This window comes from Lipotes vexillifer, unplaced genomic scaffold (genome assembly GCF_000442215.2).
Source record: "Lipotes vexillifer unplaced genomic scaffold, Lipotes_vexillifer_v1.1 scaffold1117, whole genome shotgun sequence".
Classification (NCBI taxonomy): Eukaryota; Metazoa; Chordata; class Mammalia; order Artiodactyla; family Lipotidae; genus Lipotes; species Lipotes vexillifer.
Genome location: NW_006778824.1, coordinates 531,032 through 541,644, shown reverse-complemented (window position 1 = coordinate 541,644; position 10,613 = coordinate 531,032).

Below are 10,613 nucleotides of genomic sequence, written 5' to 3'. Positions count from 1 at the left end.
ATCATAAGACAAAGCACATCTAGAATTCGGCCATTCTAACGGGATAAACATGTCTCTGTCTTAAAGAACTCTCAGATTCAAGAAGAAATCAAAACACATTTATTAAATCGAGTATCTAACTCAAAAGAACTGGAGGGAGGTCATGCACATCCCTGCCAAAGACAGTAATGGAGGAAAAATAAATACTTGTGATTACAAACCAAACTTCATATTAGCCATCCAACCCGAATTTTAGAAAAGAATGACATTAACCTAAGAAAAGCACAAGGAAGGAATTAAAAAGATAACAGAAAAGAATTAGAAAGCAGAAGAACCAAAGCACTGATAGATGAATCCAACATCTGGTACCCCCCAATCACCACGCTGAGGTTTGCTAACTTGATGGCTGAACTCTGGGGACCGAAGAACAGCTTGGGACAGGGAGAGGGGCTGTGTCACCGTGGGGCCGGGACTTGGGGTGACTTTAGCTGGTGCGGGATTCTCTGGGTGCTTTCCTTTGGGGCTCTGCCCAAAAGTGCATCTGAGTCCATCCCCGTTCCCTTGGCAGGAAATGATAAAGACAACCAGTCAGCTGAGAGGGGACACAGAGCACATGCCTCAGACTCAGGTCAGACCCCAAACAATGCACCACAGGACAGTGGGTCCCAAAGCAGCTGCACTGGGCACTTTTCTTTTGTCCCGGCCACCCCACACCTGCTCCTCACTCCTCAGCCTGGGGAACCTCCTGCTGCTCTCAGACCGCCGGGGACCCCCAGCCTACTCCTGGCGGCAGTTATGAGCCCCCTTGCCCCCTCCCATTCCCGTGGTCACAGACACCAAGGAGCTTGAGTCCCTTTGGAGGAATCTAGAGAATGAGGCTCTGCGTGCATGTGAGAGTGTGTGCACTTGCGCAGCCACAGACGCTGCTGGTGGTGGCGCTGGCAGCCCCGCCTGCCTCTCCCACGTTGTCCTTGTCGGAGCCCGGGTGGCGCAGGGCCACCCGCTTCTCAGTGATCCCGCCCCGCGTGCAATCGTGATGCACAGCCCAGATAACTACAGGGTGTCCGCGTTCTGATATCCAAGGGCGGAAAGGAGGACTAAGCCTCCGTCTAGCTCAGAGCCCCGGGGCCGTGGTCCAGGCTGGTCAGGTCGACCAACCCAACCCTATAACCAGGCACCGGTGCCGAGCCTTCCTGCCCAGCTCTGCAGGAATGTGCCCTTTTAGCCCAAAATTCTTGTGGGACTAGTTACGGAAGCGACGGGCAAGTCTCTGCGGAGGCTCAATTTTTCACGGCCTCACTTGCCAGTGGGCGATGTGGCAGCTCCTCCTTTAAAATCCTCCTAAGAAGCCATGCTTGGGAGGCAGGCCCGAGTCTGGGTGGAGAGGTAGGGGTCCTGCGGTGACCGCTCCGTACTGTGGCCCCTGGGGCCGGGGAACGGGACAGAAGCCCCATCCCCCAAGCCTCCCCAGGGCCCACAGTGCCGCTCTTGGGCCTCCCCGTGGGACCCTCACTCACCGCTGCGCTGCTCCCACTCGGCACCTGCCCCCCCACCTCCCGTGGGTGCTGCCCGGAGCCCTCGATGCGAGATCCCGGGGCTGGGGATGGGTACACCTGCCGTGTCCTGGACCCTCTCGTGAGCTGGGTTCACGGTCATCCAATTCACATTCATGCGCTTGGGACAGTCTGACGGCCCTCGGAGAGGGCGTTCTTCTGCTGGTTTACAAAAATCAAGACACGCCGGAAGCCGCTCGCGTCCTGGCTCCGAGCTACCCCGTTACCTGCCCATGGGTCTGGGGCCTCCCCCACCGGCCTTGGACCCCAGCACACGCCCTGGGAGTGACGCCCTGGTCCGCGCTCTCTCCCTGCAGCACTGAGCCTGCTTCAGGAGTTACCCACCAGGGCTCTTGGTCTCCTTAATCAATAGAAATTATCAGAGGCCAGACAAGAAATTCCGGGAAGGCGGTATGCGGGTCCTGCTGCAGGAGGGAGAACAAACAGGCTCCATTGCTTGCTGGCTCCCTGAAGGGGGGCAAAGCTTGTTTCTTATACAGGGTGAGGGTAGGGGCAGGTCCAGGGGTCGGGCCGGAGGGGCTGCTTAAGTTGTTTGCCCGCCCCTTAGGTGGTGGCGTGTGCAGGGGGCATGCGCGCAGTTCCCTGCTTTTGCTCCAGGCTCTTCAGAAGTGGCAGTTGGGTTTTTTTGGTTTCTTTGTATCTTTTGTCTAGAATTTGCCTCAACTGCCATGCACGCAGTTCTTTTTAGTCCCACACGGTTACTTTGTATTCTGTTGCTCCAGGAGAGGTATGTCCAGATGCAAGCACTGCAGCACTGCTGCAAACGGTCCCAGGTCCCAGCCTGTCTCAAGAGGACCTGCTCCCCAGCCCCCCGGCCTCCCCTCCCTCCACCTTCTGCCTCGGTCTCTCCTCCCCACTCAGCCTCTGAGTGACAGGCCAGGCCCAGAGTCCCAGGTGGCCAGGCCCCAAACCTGGGCTGCTGGCAGGTTTGGCTGTTCTCTGCCCGAGACGCAGGCCTGTCCTTGGAGTGTAGATGGCTGCCTTCCCTCTATGTGTCCTCACACGTCGTCCCTCTGTGTGTCTGTGTCCTAATCTCTCCTTAGAAGGACCCCAGTCCTTCAGGATCCGGGCCCACCCTAACGACCTCGTGTAACCTAATCACCTCCTTCAAGATCTCCAGCTCCAAATAGAGTCCCTTGTGAGGGGAGGGGGTTAGGATTTCAACATTTGAGCTTTGAGGGACTCAATTCAGCCCAAACTGTAGAGAGCAACTTCTAACTTCCTGCCCTACGTTCCAAACCTGCCCGCCCGTGGGGCCGGAGGCAGGGCTCCCCCTCACACCCCCTCCCCCCGCCGACCGAGAGCAGCGCAGACCACGGATCTGGGGGGACCTGGGGGGCATGGGTAAGGCAGGATTGAGGAGCCGAAAATTTCTACAGTTCAGGGCTACTCGGGTGCGTCGATAAGATCATGTGAATCCAGGTCTCAGCAGCATTAAGTCCCTGGGGCCCAGCCTTCAGAACAGAATCTGAAAAGTTATGAAGACAAATCAAGTATAAAACCTTAAATCAGTCTCTACCCACTTCAGCTTTCCTCTTTGGAGGCTGTTTACAAACCTCGGGGAGCCAGGCCCTGGCACTGAGCGGCTGCTCCTCCCTGTGGGGCTGAAACAAGAAGGTGAAGCTATAGGTTTCCACGAAAGTCTCCTAGAACGTTATTTCCCCTGTTCTTGTTACTATTGTCTCAAATCTGACATCGGCCTTTAAGATCTTGTCACTTCAGTGAAAAGATGAAACTTGGAGACGGATAGGGGCAGCGTGGAGGGAACTGTGTGCCACTGACCAGACCTGGCGTCGGACACACCAGTGGAGCATCGAGTCCACCTCACCGTGAGGCCGTCGTGCTCTCACGCGTGAAATGAGGCGAATAGTCGCCAGGTCTTTGCTGTCAGTCCTTAGAATCAGGCTGTTCTCCCTGCCTTCGCGTGGCCAGGCCCTGGGGCCACTTGAACACCATGACTGAGGTTTTCTTTTACTCTATGCTGACCATTCAGCCATTTTTTATGGGATCCTGAAAGACTGTTAGAGGGAACAGGTTTGGGGACTGAGCCTTTTCTTCATCGGGCCGTGCCCGTGATTCCCGGTCACGAGCAATTCCAGTGGGCATCGTGGGATCGCCACTTCCCGTCGGACGGTGTGGCCCGTGTCGGGCTGTCTTCGATTTCCGGAAATAAGAGTCCATCGCTGGTCTCTGGCCAAGGGCCTGTGGGCTTGGTCGGCAGAGGGGCTGGGAGGGCAAAAGGGGACACCAGAACCTCAGAAAACCCACAGGAAGGGGGCTGAGCTGGTGGCCGCTGAGGAACAGTCCAGGATGCCCTGCGAGCCCGCGGGAACATCGCTGCGGACTCTGGGGCGTGCGCACAGTGTCGGGAGGGCGCCGTCGGTCAGCCCGCCCCGCCGAGGCCTGCAGGGCCCCGAGAGCAGGTGGAGGGGAAGAACCCAGGACCACCCGGACCGCCTATGGCCAGGGGGTGAGTGTGTCCCCGGCCTGACCTGCCCTATGGCCCCAGGAGGACACCGGGCCTGACCGTGTCCTTCACCCACGTGTCCGTTTGTCCACTGGTGACTGGGGGTGAGTGCGGAGGTAGTCTGATCCTGGACTTGCTTGCCGTCGCCTGCCCCGCTGCTGCTGCCCGGCCCTGAGGTCGTCAGGGGACCCCGGGGGGGGTAGCGGGCCCTGAGGTCGTCAGGGGACACCGGGGGGGGGGTAGCGGGGGGCTTTCAGGCACCGTCTCAGCCTCCTGAAGAATAGCTCTGGTGCCGCTCCAGACACCTGCTCAGGGCATCGGCGCACAGACCTCAGGGCCTGCAGACCCCCCCCCACCCCGGGGCCTGCGAGGTTGGATCACAGGCGCTGGAGGCGCACTCAGGGGTGCACTTGGGCAGAAGGAAGTGTCTGTGTAACAGCATGTAATTAAAGCGAGAGCCACGCAAACAGCGGGTCCAGGAGGGGCGCTTGGGTGCATCCAGCTGTCAGAAGCCCGTCCCAGCAAAGGCCCAGACTTGGGCCTTGTTCTGCCCCTGCTGCCCTCGGTCCACACTTTATAAATGACCACACGCCTAGGAAGCATCGCCTGGCTGCCCACTGGACCCCACGACAGCTCGGGATCCGCCACGCAGGGCAGAACGGCAGCCCTGCTGGGGTCACCTCAGCCTTTAGCTCTTTCTTGTTTTGGCTCCGAGGCCGCAGGCGCCCAGGGCAGACGGCCACACTCCGATTTCCCCGGGGACCCTGCCCCTGCAGTGCCACCTGGCGTGGACTCGACACTCGGGCTGGTGGGGAGGAGATGGTGACCTTGTCTGCAAGGGCTTAGACAAGGTAGGGTCGTCCCGTCCCCTCCCGGCACCACCTCCTGACCCGCCGTCTGGCCTACGCCTCTGGAGATATAGCTTCTGCTGGGGTGTGGTCATGTGAGCCCACGCGGGCCCCTTCCCTTCTGCTGGGCCCCTAGCCCTGCTCCGAGCCCTATCCAGACAAGCACCCCCTCTGAGTCCCACCTGCTGTCCTGGCCAGGCCCGGGTATTTGGGGCTAGTGGTTGACCATTGGCCCTGCTCTTGGGGTCAGGCCTTGGTCCCACTGCAGCCGAGCTGAGGGCCCTTGGAGCCTGTGCTGAAGCCTGTGTTCCCGGAGACGGCCGAGGCTGGGCTGACACCAGCATGGTGTGCACTTCCTGGGGTGGGGGTGGGAACCCTCCTCCGCCCCTGTTGGTCTCTCCCCTGCTTCTGCGCCTCCCTGGCCCCCCGCCCTCCTGGGGACCCTGCTCCACCCCTGCTCCAGCTGGTGCCTGGCTGTGGCAGCCTGAGGTCTGTGGGTCGGTGGGAGGCCCGTGTGGAGAGGGCAGGGGCTGCGGCCCTGAACTGTGTCAGCGGGCAGCCTCCGCCCCCCAGCGCATAGGGGAGGAAAGACTGGCCTTGCGTCCGAATGTCCTGGCTCAGCTCCTGGCTCCGAGTGGAGCTGCTTTGATGTAGTCCCTCTAGGCCACGGTGTCACCGATGGGCCGTGACCGGGAGTGGGTGACCATGCAGGTGGACAGCCGAGCAGAGCCTCGGGGCTCAGGGCAGCCATGCAGGCGCTGGGTTTTGGCTGGGTCCCCTCTGCCCGCTTCACAAGCAGCACCTGCAGCTTTAGGTGCCAGAAGCCCAGCGTGAACTGGCTGAAGGTGAGGAGTGGGGGCAGGATTCCCGGTGTGCACAGCAGGGACGCTTCCTGCCCCTCAGGCCGTGACCCTGGTGGGGGGAGAACCCTGTGTCCAGGACGGTGTGGGAGCCTGGCCTTTTCCTGTGATGAAGACGCCTCGGTAAAGGCTACTGTGTCGATCATAACAAACCCAGCCCGTCAGCTTCTGAAAAGAATTCCAACCTGGAAAGCTATACATATGGAATTTACCAAAGCCTGTTACTGAGCTTTATTGGACCTTTTTTCTTAGATTTTTGAGGATGGATTTTACCCTTAGTGGCAGAAACCATGGAGCAAGAGTAGAGCCAGCCCCTGTCCTTCTGCGAAAAGTGCAGCCCATTTAGTTCAAAGCAGCCCAGAGCACTCCCTTCAGTGACCCAGAATCTCCGGGCTGCATTTCCTTTGTCCAGATGCAGCTTGTGAAGGATTCCTGGCACCTGGCGGCCACAGGGCGGGGCTCCCTCAAAGAAGGTCCCCAGGCGAGGCCCTGACGGTGGTGGGAGGGCGCGGGAGAAGGTGTCTTTCTTCGTCACCTGGGAGCCTCTCTGTTGCTGGGGGCAGGAGGGAGGGGGCCGGTGTCCTCACCGAGGGAAGGGATTTCTTCCCAGCTCAGAATCGGCCTCTGATGTGCCAGGCTGAGTCTAGCGCTCCTGTTTTCTGTGCAGGGAAGCATGTCCTGTTTACCAGGAGAATGGCTGCCCGAGGGCGTTTGGGGGCCCCTGGCTGCTGCGGCCGCCACTCGTGGGCTTGAGCTGCCTCTCAGCTCTCCTCTGGGGCCACGTTAGGGCCCATCTTCTGATCAGTGACAGCTCAGCTTCTGAAGTGCGGGGCGGAGCCCTGACGTCTGGCTTGCTGACACCCTGGAGACACCTCTTATTTCTGTGTTATTAACACAGCCAACACTCACACTGATGCCAAGAAGCCTTCTGAAGGTTGCCCATGACCACGGGAAGAAACAAAATCGAGATCCGTCACGGGGAGTTTAGACCCAAGAGGTGAGCCGCGTGGCTCTGATTGCGGGGAGGACCCACCGCTACGTGGCCAGTGTGGCCACAGTCAGCTTTCCTCACCTGGAAGGGCAGCATCCCTGGGGGTGGCCGGTTGGCCCAAGGCACGGAGGCCACAGCTGGCCGAGCTCTGAGCACAGCCGTGGACTCAGCCCAGGGTGCTGGCTGGGCAGCAGTTGGCTAATTCACTCCATATCAGGGGCCCCGTGTCCGTGAGCTGCATGAGGTGTCTGGTCCTGGTGGGGGCAGCCCCAGCTAAGCTGTCGATGGCAAAGGGCGGTTCCTCTGCCTGCCCTGAGCAGGGTGCTGGCTCTGGTCCTGGGGCATCCTGGGCTGGATGAGAATGATCCTCTGGCTTGGCCTTGTGGGCATCCCTGGCACCCTGCAGACACTGCTGGGACGCTCGAGGAGGCTTGCCCACTTGGCGGCGGGGAGGGAGCCGCACCCGGAATCCTCCGACAAATCCCCCTTGTGCTGCTTGGAGACCAGCAGCTCGGCCCCTCCTGTTAATGAGGCATTTGCTGTGCCCCTAACGGCTCCATCTCCCCAGCTTCTAAGTGCTGGGTGGGAAACCCATGTGCACAGAGACGGACGGGCCAAGCAGAGAACAACACAGTGGAGTGAAGGGAGACCACGGATGGACGGAGCGGCTCATGTGAGCTGGTCTCTGATGAGTGACATCATCATCTGGCCCAGAAGCTTCTGGCTGGACACTGAGACTTAAAGGACTGGGTCCTGGGCTGGGGGTGGACCCTCATCATAGCTGCCACCCCGGCTGCGCCTCAGTGCCCCAGGAGCCTCACGAAGGATTCCTCACCCTGTGGATGAGCTGCACCAGAGACAGAACCGGCGGGCCGGCAGTGGGTCCAGGGCGGCTGGAGCGCCATCCAGTCTCCGGAGCATGAGGCTGCCCGGTGGAGGCTGGCACTGCCCGAGGCCCAGCCTCCGCTCAGGGAGCCTCTCCTTTCTGACGGTGAACAGCGGAAGCGCCTCCTGGAAAGAGACTGGTGTTTCTGGTGCTGAAACCTCAGTGGAAATGAAAGGAAGAAATATAATTTTTACCATCAAAACTTGTCTTCCTTTTGCAAGTTTGAGGAGAAGCACAGATGCGTGAAACTGCACTTTCGTGGCCACGAGCAGCCCCACCAGGTTTCAATTCACCCGGAGCCCCCTGCCCCCTTCAGAGCGGCTGGTGCTCACAGGATGTGCTGTGGTCCCTTGTCCCTGGGCATCTGTTTGGGACTTGGTGGCTCCCTGGACAGTGGGCAGGAGGACACTGTGGCCTGGGGCCACTGTGGAGGGTGAGAGCCGGCGTAGGCGCTGTTGAATTCTGTGGTATAAGCTTGGGCTGTGCATCGTGATCAATAAACTCTTCAGAAACTTCAGGAGAAGGGCTGACTTTGGGGCCTTGGAGTTTGGGCAGCAGACGTGCTGTTTCCCTGCAGGATGTGGGCTCTCGGACAGGCCTGAAGCCCCTGAAGTGCGCAGAGACTCATCCCCTGATGGGCGAGGACAGAAGGGCCTCAGGCAGGGGCAGGCGGCATGCTCAGGAGCCTTTGAGCCTCGAGCCTCGGCCGACCAGGGCGGCTCTGCTGTGAGACTGTGCATCCTGGGCTCCTGGTGAGATTTAGTTCAGGAAAATCAAGGCTTTTCTGCTAAAAAGAAAAAAGAGAGAGAGAATGTGGAGACCACTGGTTCAAAGTACACTTTGCTGCTTGGGCTTGAGGAAGGTCAGGGTGGAACCAGACTCCCGTCGGTGCCCTTGTGCTGATCTCCCTTTAAACACAAAGGCGGGCATGTTGGAGTAGCTTTGGAGGGGCCACATGATGACAAAGCCTGAGCTAAAAGAATGCCTTTCCATTCTCCCGTCACCAAATAAACCATCGCGTTCCATCGAATTCATAACCTCAGCATTTTCCAGGTCACATAAGTAGCCTTCGGATTGTGCGATCTAGGAAGCCACCACCTTCCGATGATGGTGGTGCTGCTGCCGGCAGGGATGATGGTGAGTGTGGTGGTCATGAAAGTGGTGATGATGGTGATGGGAGGATGGAGATGGTGATGGTGATGGTGATGGTGATGGAGATGGTGATGGTGATGGTGATGGAGATGGTGGTGGTGATGGTGATGGTAATGGTGGTGGTGATGGTGGCGATGATGGTGATGGAGATGGTGATGGTGGTGGTGATGGTGATGATTGTTATGGTGGTGATGGTGATTATGGTGATGGTGGTAATGGCAGTGTGCTAGTGGAGACAATGGCCTCTGGCACTTACTGACAACCCCTCTGTGCCCTGTTGTGTTATCAGACTTGGTGGCATTCCACTCCTTCATCTGGTTGGCAACATTCAGGGTGTCTCTTTAAAGGCTGACTGGAGGTGGGTCTTCGGTTTTGCTCCAGAGACGTTTTAACCCACAGTTAGGTAGCTTCTGGGCTCCTGTGCGGCCCTGGTGTGTTACGGAGATTGAGCCTTGTGACAACGACGCGTGGCCTTGGCAAGTGTCAGCCTCAGTGGCGCCGTTTCTGTGGGCCTTGCCGCTCCAGGTTCAGAGCTCTCCCCTTGCCACAGTCACGGTGGGGGCTGGCCCGCTGGGAAGAGGAGTGGACAGCAGGGCTGAGGCCTTGAGCCTCTGTGCTCCCCACCTCCATGTTTCCACATTGGGCTAATTCTTGGGGAGTAGAGTGTGAGAGCTCATTCCTAGGTGATGCTTCCCTGGTGGTTGGACTCATGTCCACACCTATTAGCTAGAGGGGCCAGAGGGGCAGCATGGAGCCCACGCACCTGGGCACATGAGGACCAGCCATTGGCTTGAGACAGGGCAGCCCTGCTGTGGGAGGCCCAGCCAAGAGGGGAGGTGACGGCGGTGTCCCTGGGGTGGGGAGGTGACGGCGGTGTCCGTGGGGTGGGGAGGTGACGGCGGTGTCCGTGGGGTGGGGAGGTGACGGCGGTGTCCATGGGGTGGGGAGGGTGATCGCTGGCATCCTGGGCTTTGGATGCAGCCTTGGGTGGAGCTGAGGAGGGTGAGCCCTCAGGAAGTGGCCACCAGAGGGAGATGATGCTCTGATGGCAGCTGTGGGCCCTCCTGCCGGTTCTCTACCAGGCTCCTGACCACACAGCTGGGATCCTAGGGCTGAGCATCACTGAGGGCGTTCCTTGGGCTGATAACCTCCTGGATCCCATGGGCTCGGAGCAAGGCCCCAAGGGCTCCCAGGCTGTCCGGGGGGTCCTTTGCTGCTTCAGTGGTGAGGACAGGGGCAGGATTGTTCAGAGAAGCTAGTCTGTGGACAAGCCTGTGAGAGTCTGATGGTGGCGGCTCCTGGGCTCCTTCCTTGTCGGCTGGGCAGTGATGGGGGATGACACTGCAGAGCAGAGACTCTCCCCCGCAGAGGGGACACCACAGATCACCCCGGAACAGTCCTGGGTGGAGACAGTGGAGGACATGCAGTCAGGGGATTGGAGGTGGGTGCGGCCGGCCCTTGCAGGCTCTGCTCTGCAGCCCCAGAGGCACCTCTGGATCCTGGCATCGCCCGCGCCCACGGGTCCCTCACCCTCTGCTCTGGGGCCAGGCCTGCCCCTCCCCTGACTCTGGAGAATGCACAGCCCCTGCCATGGGTGGTCCAGCTCCCCGACACCACGGGAACCTGGGCCTGTTGTTGACTTGAGATTCTTCTCTTTTTTTTGCGGTACGCGGGCCTCTCACTGTCGCGGCCTCTCCCGCTGCGGAGCACAGGCTCCGGACGCGCAGGCTCAGCGGCCACGGCTCACGGGCCCAGCCGCTCCGCGGCATGTGGGATCCTCCCGGACCGGGGCACGAACCCGTGTCCCCTGCATCGGCAGGCGGACTCTCAACCACTGCGCCACCAGGGAAGCCCAC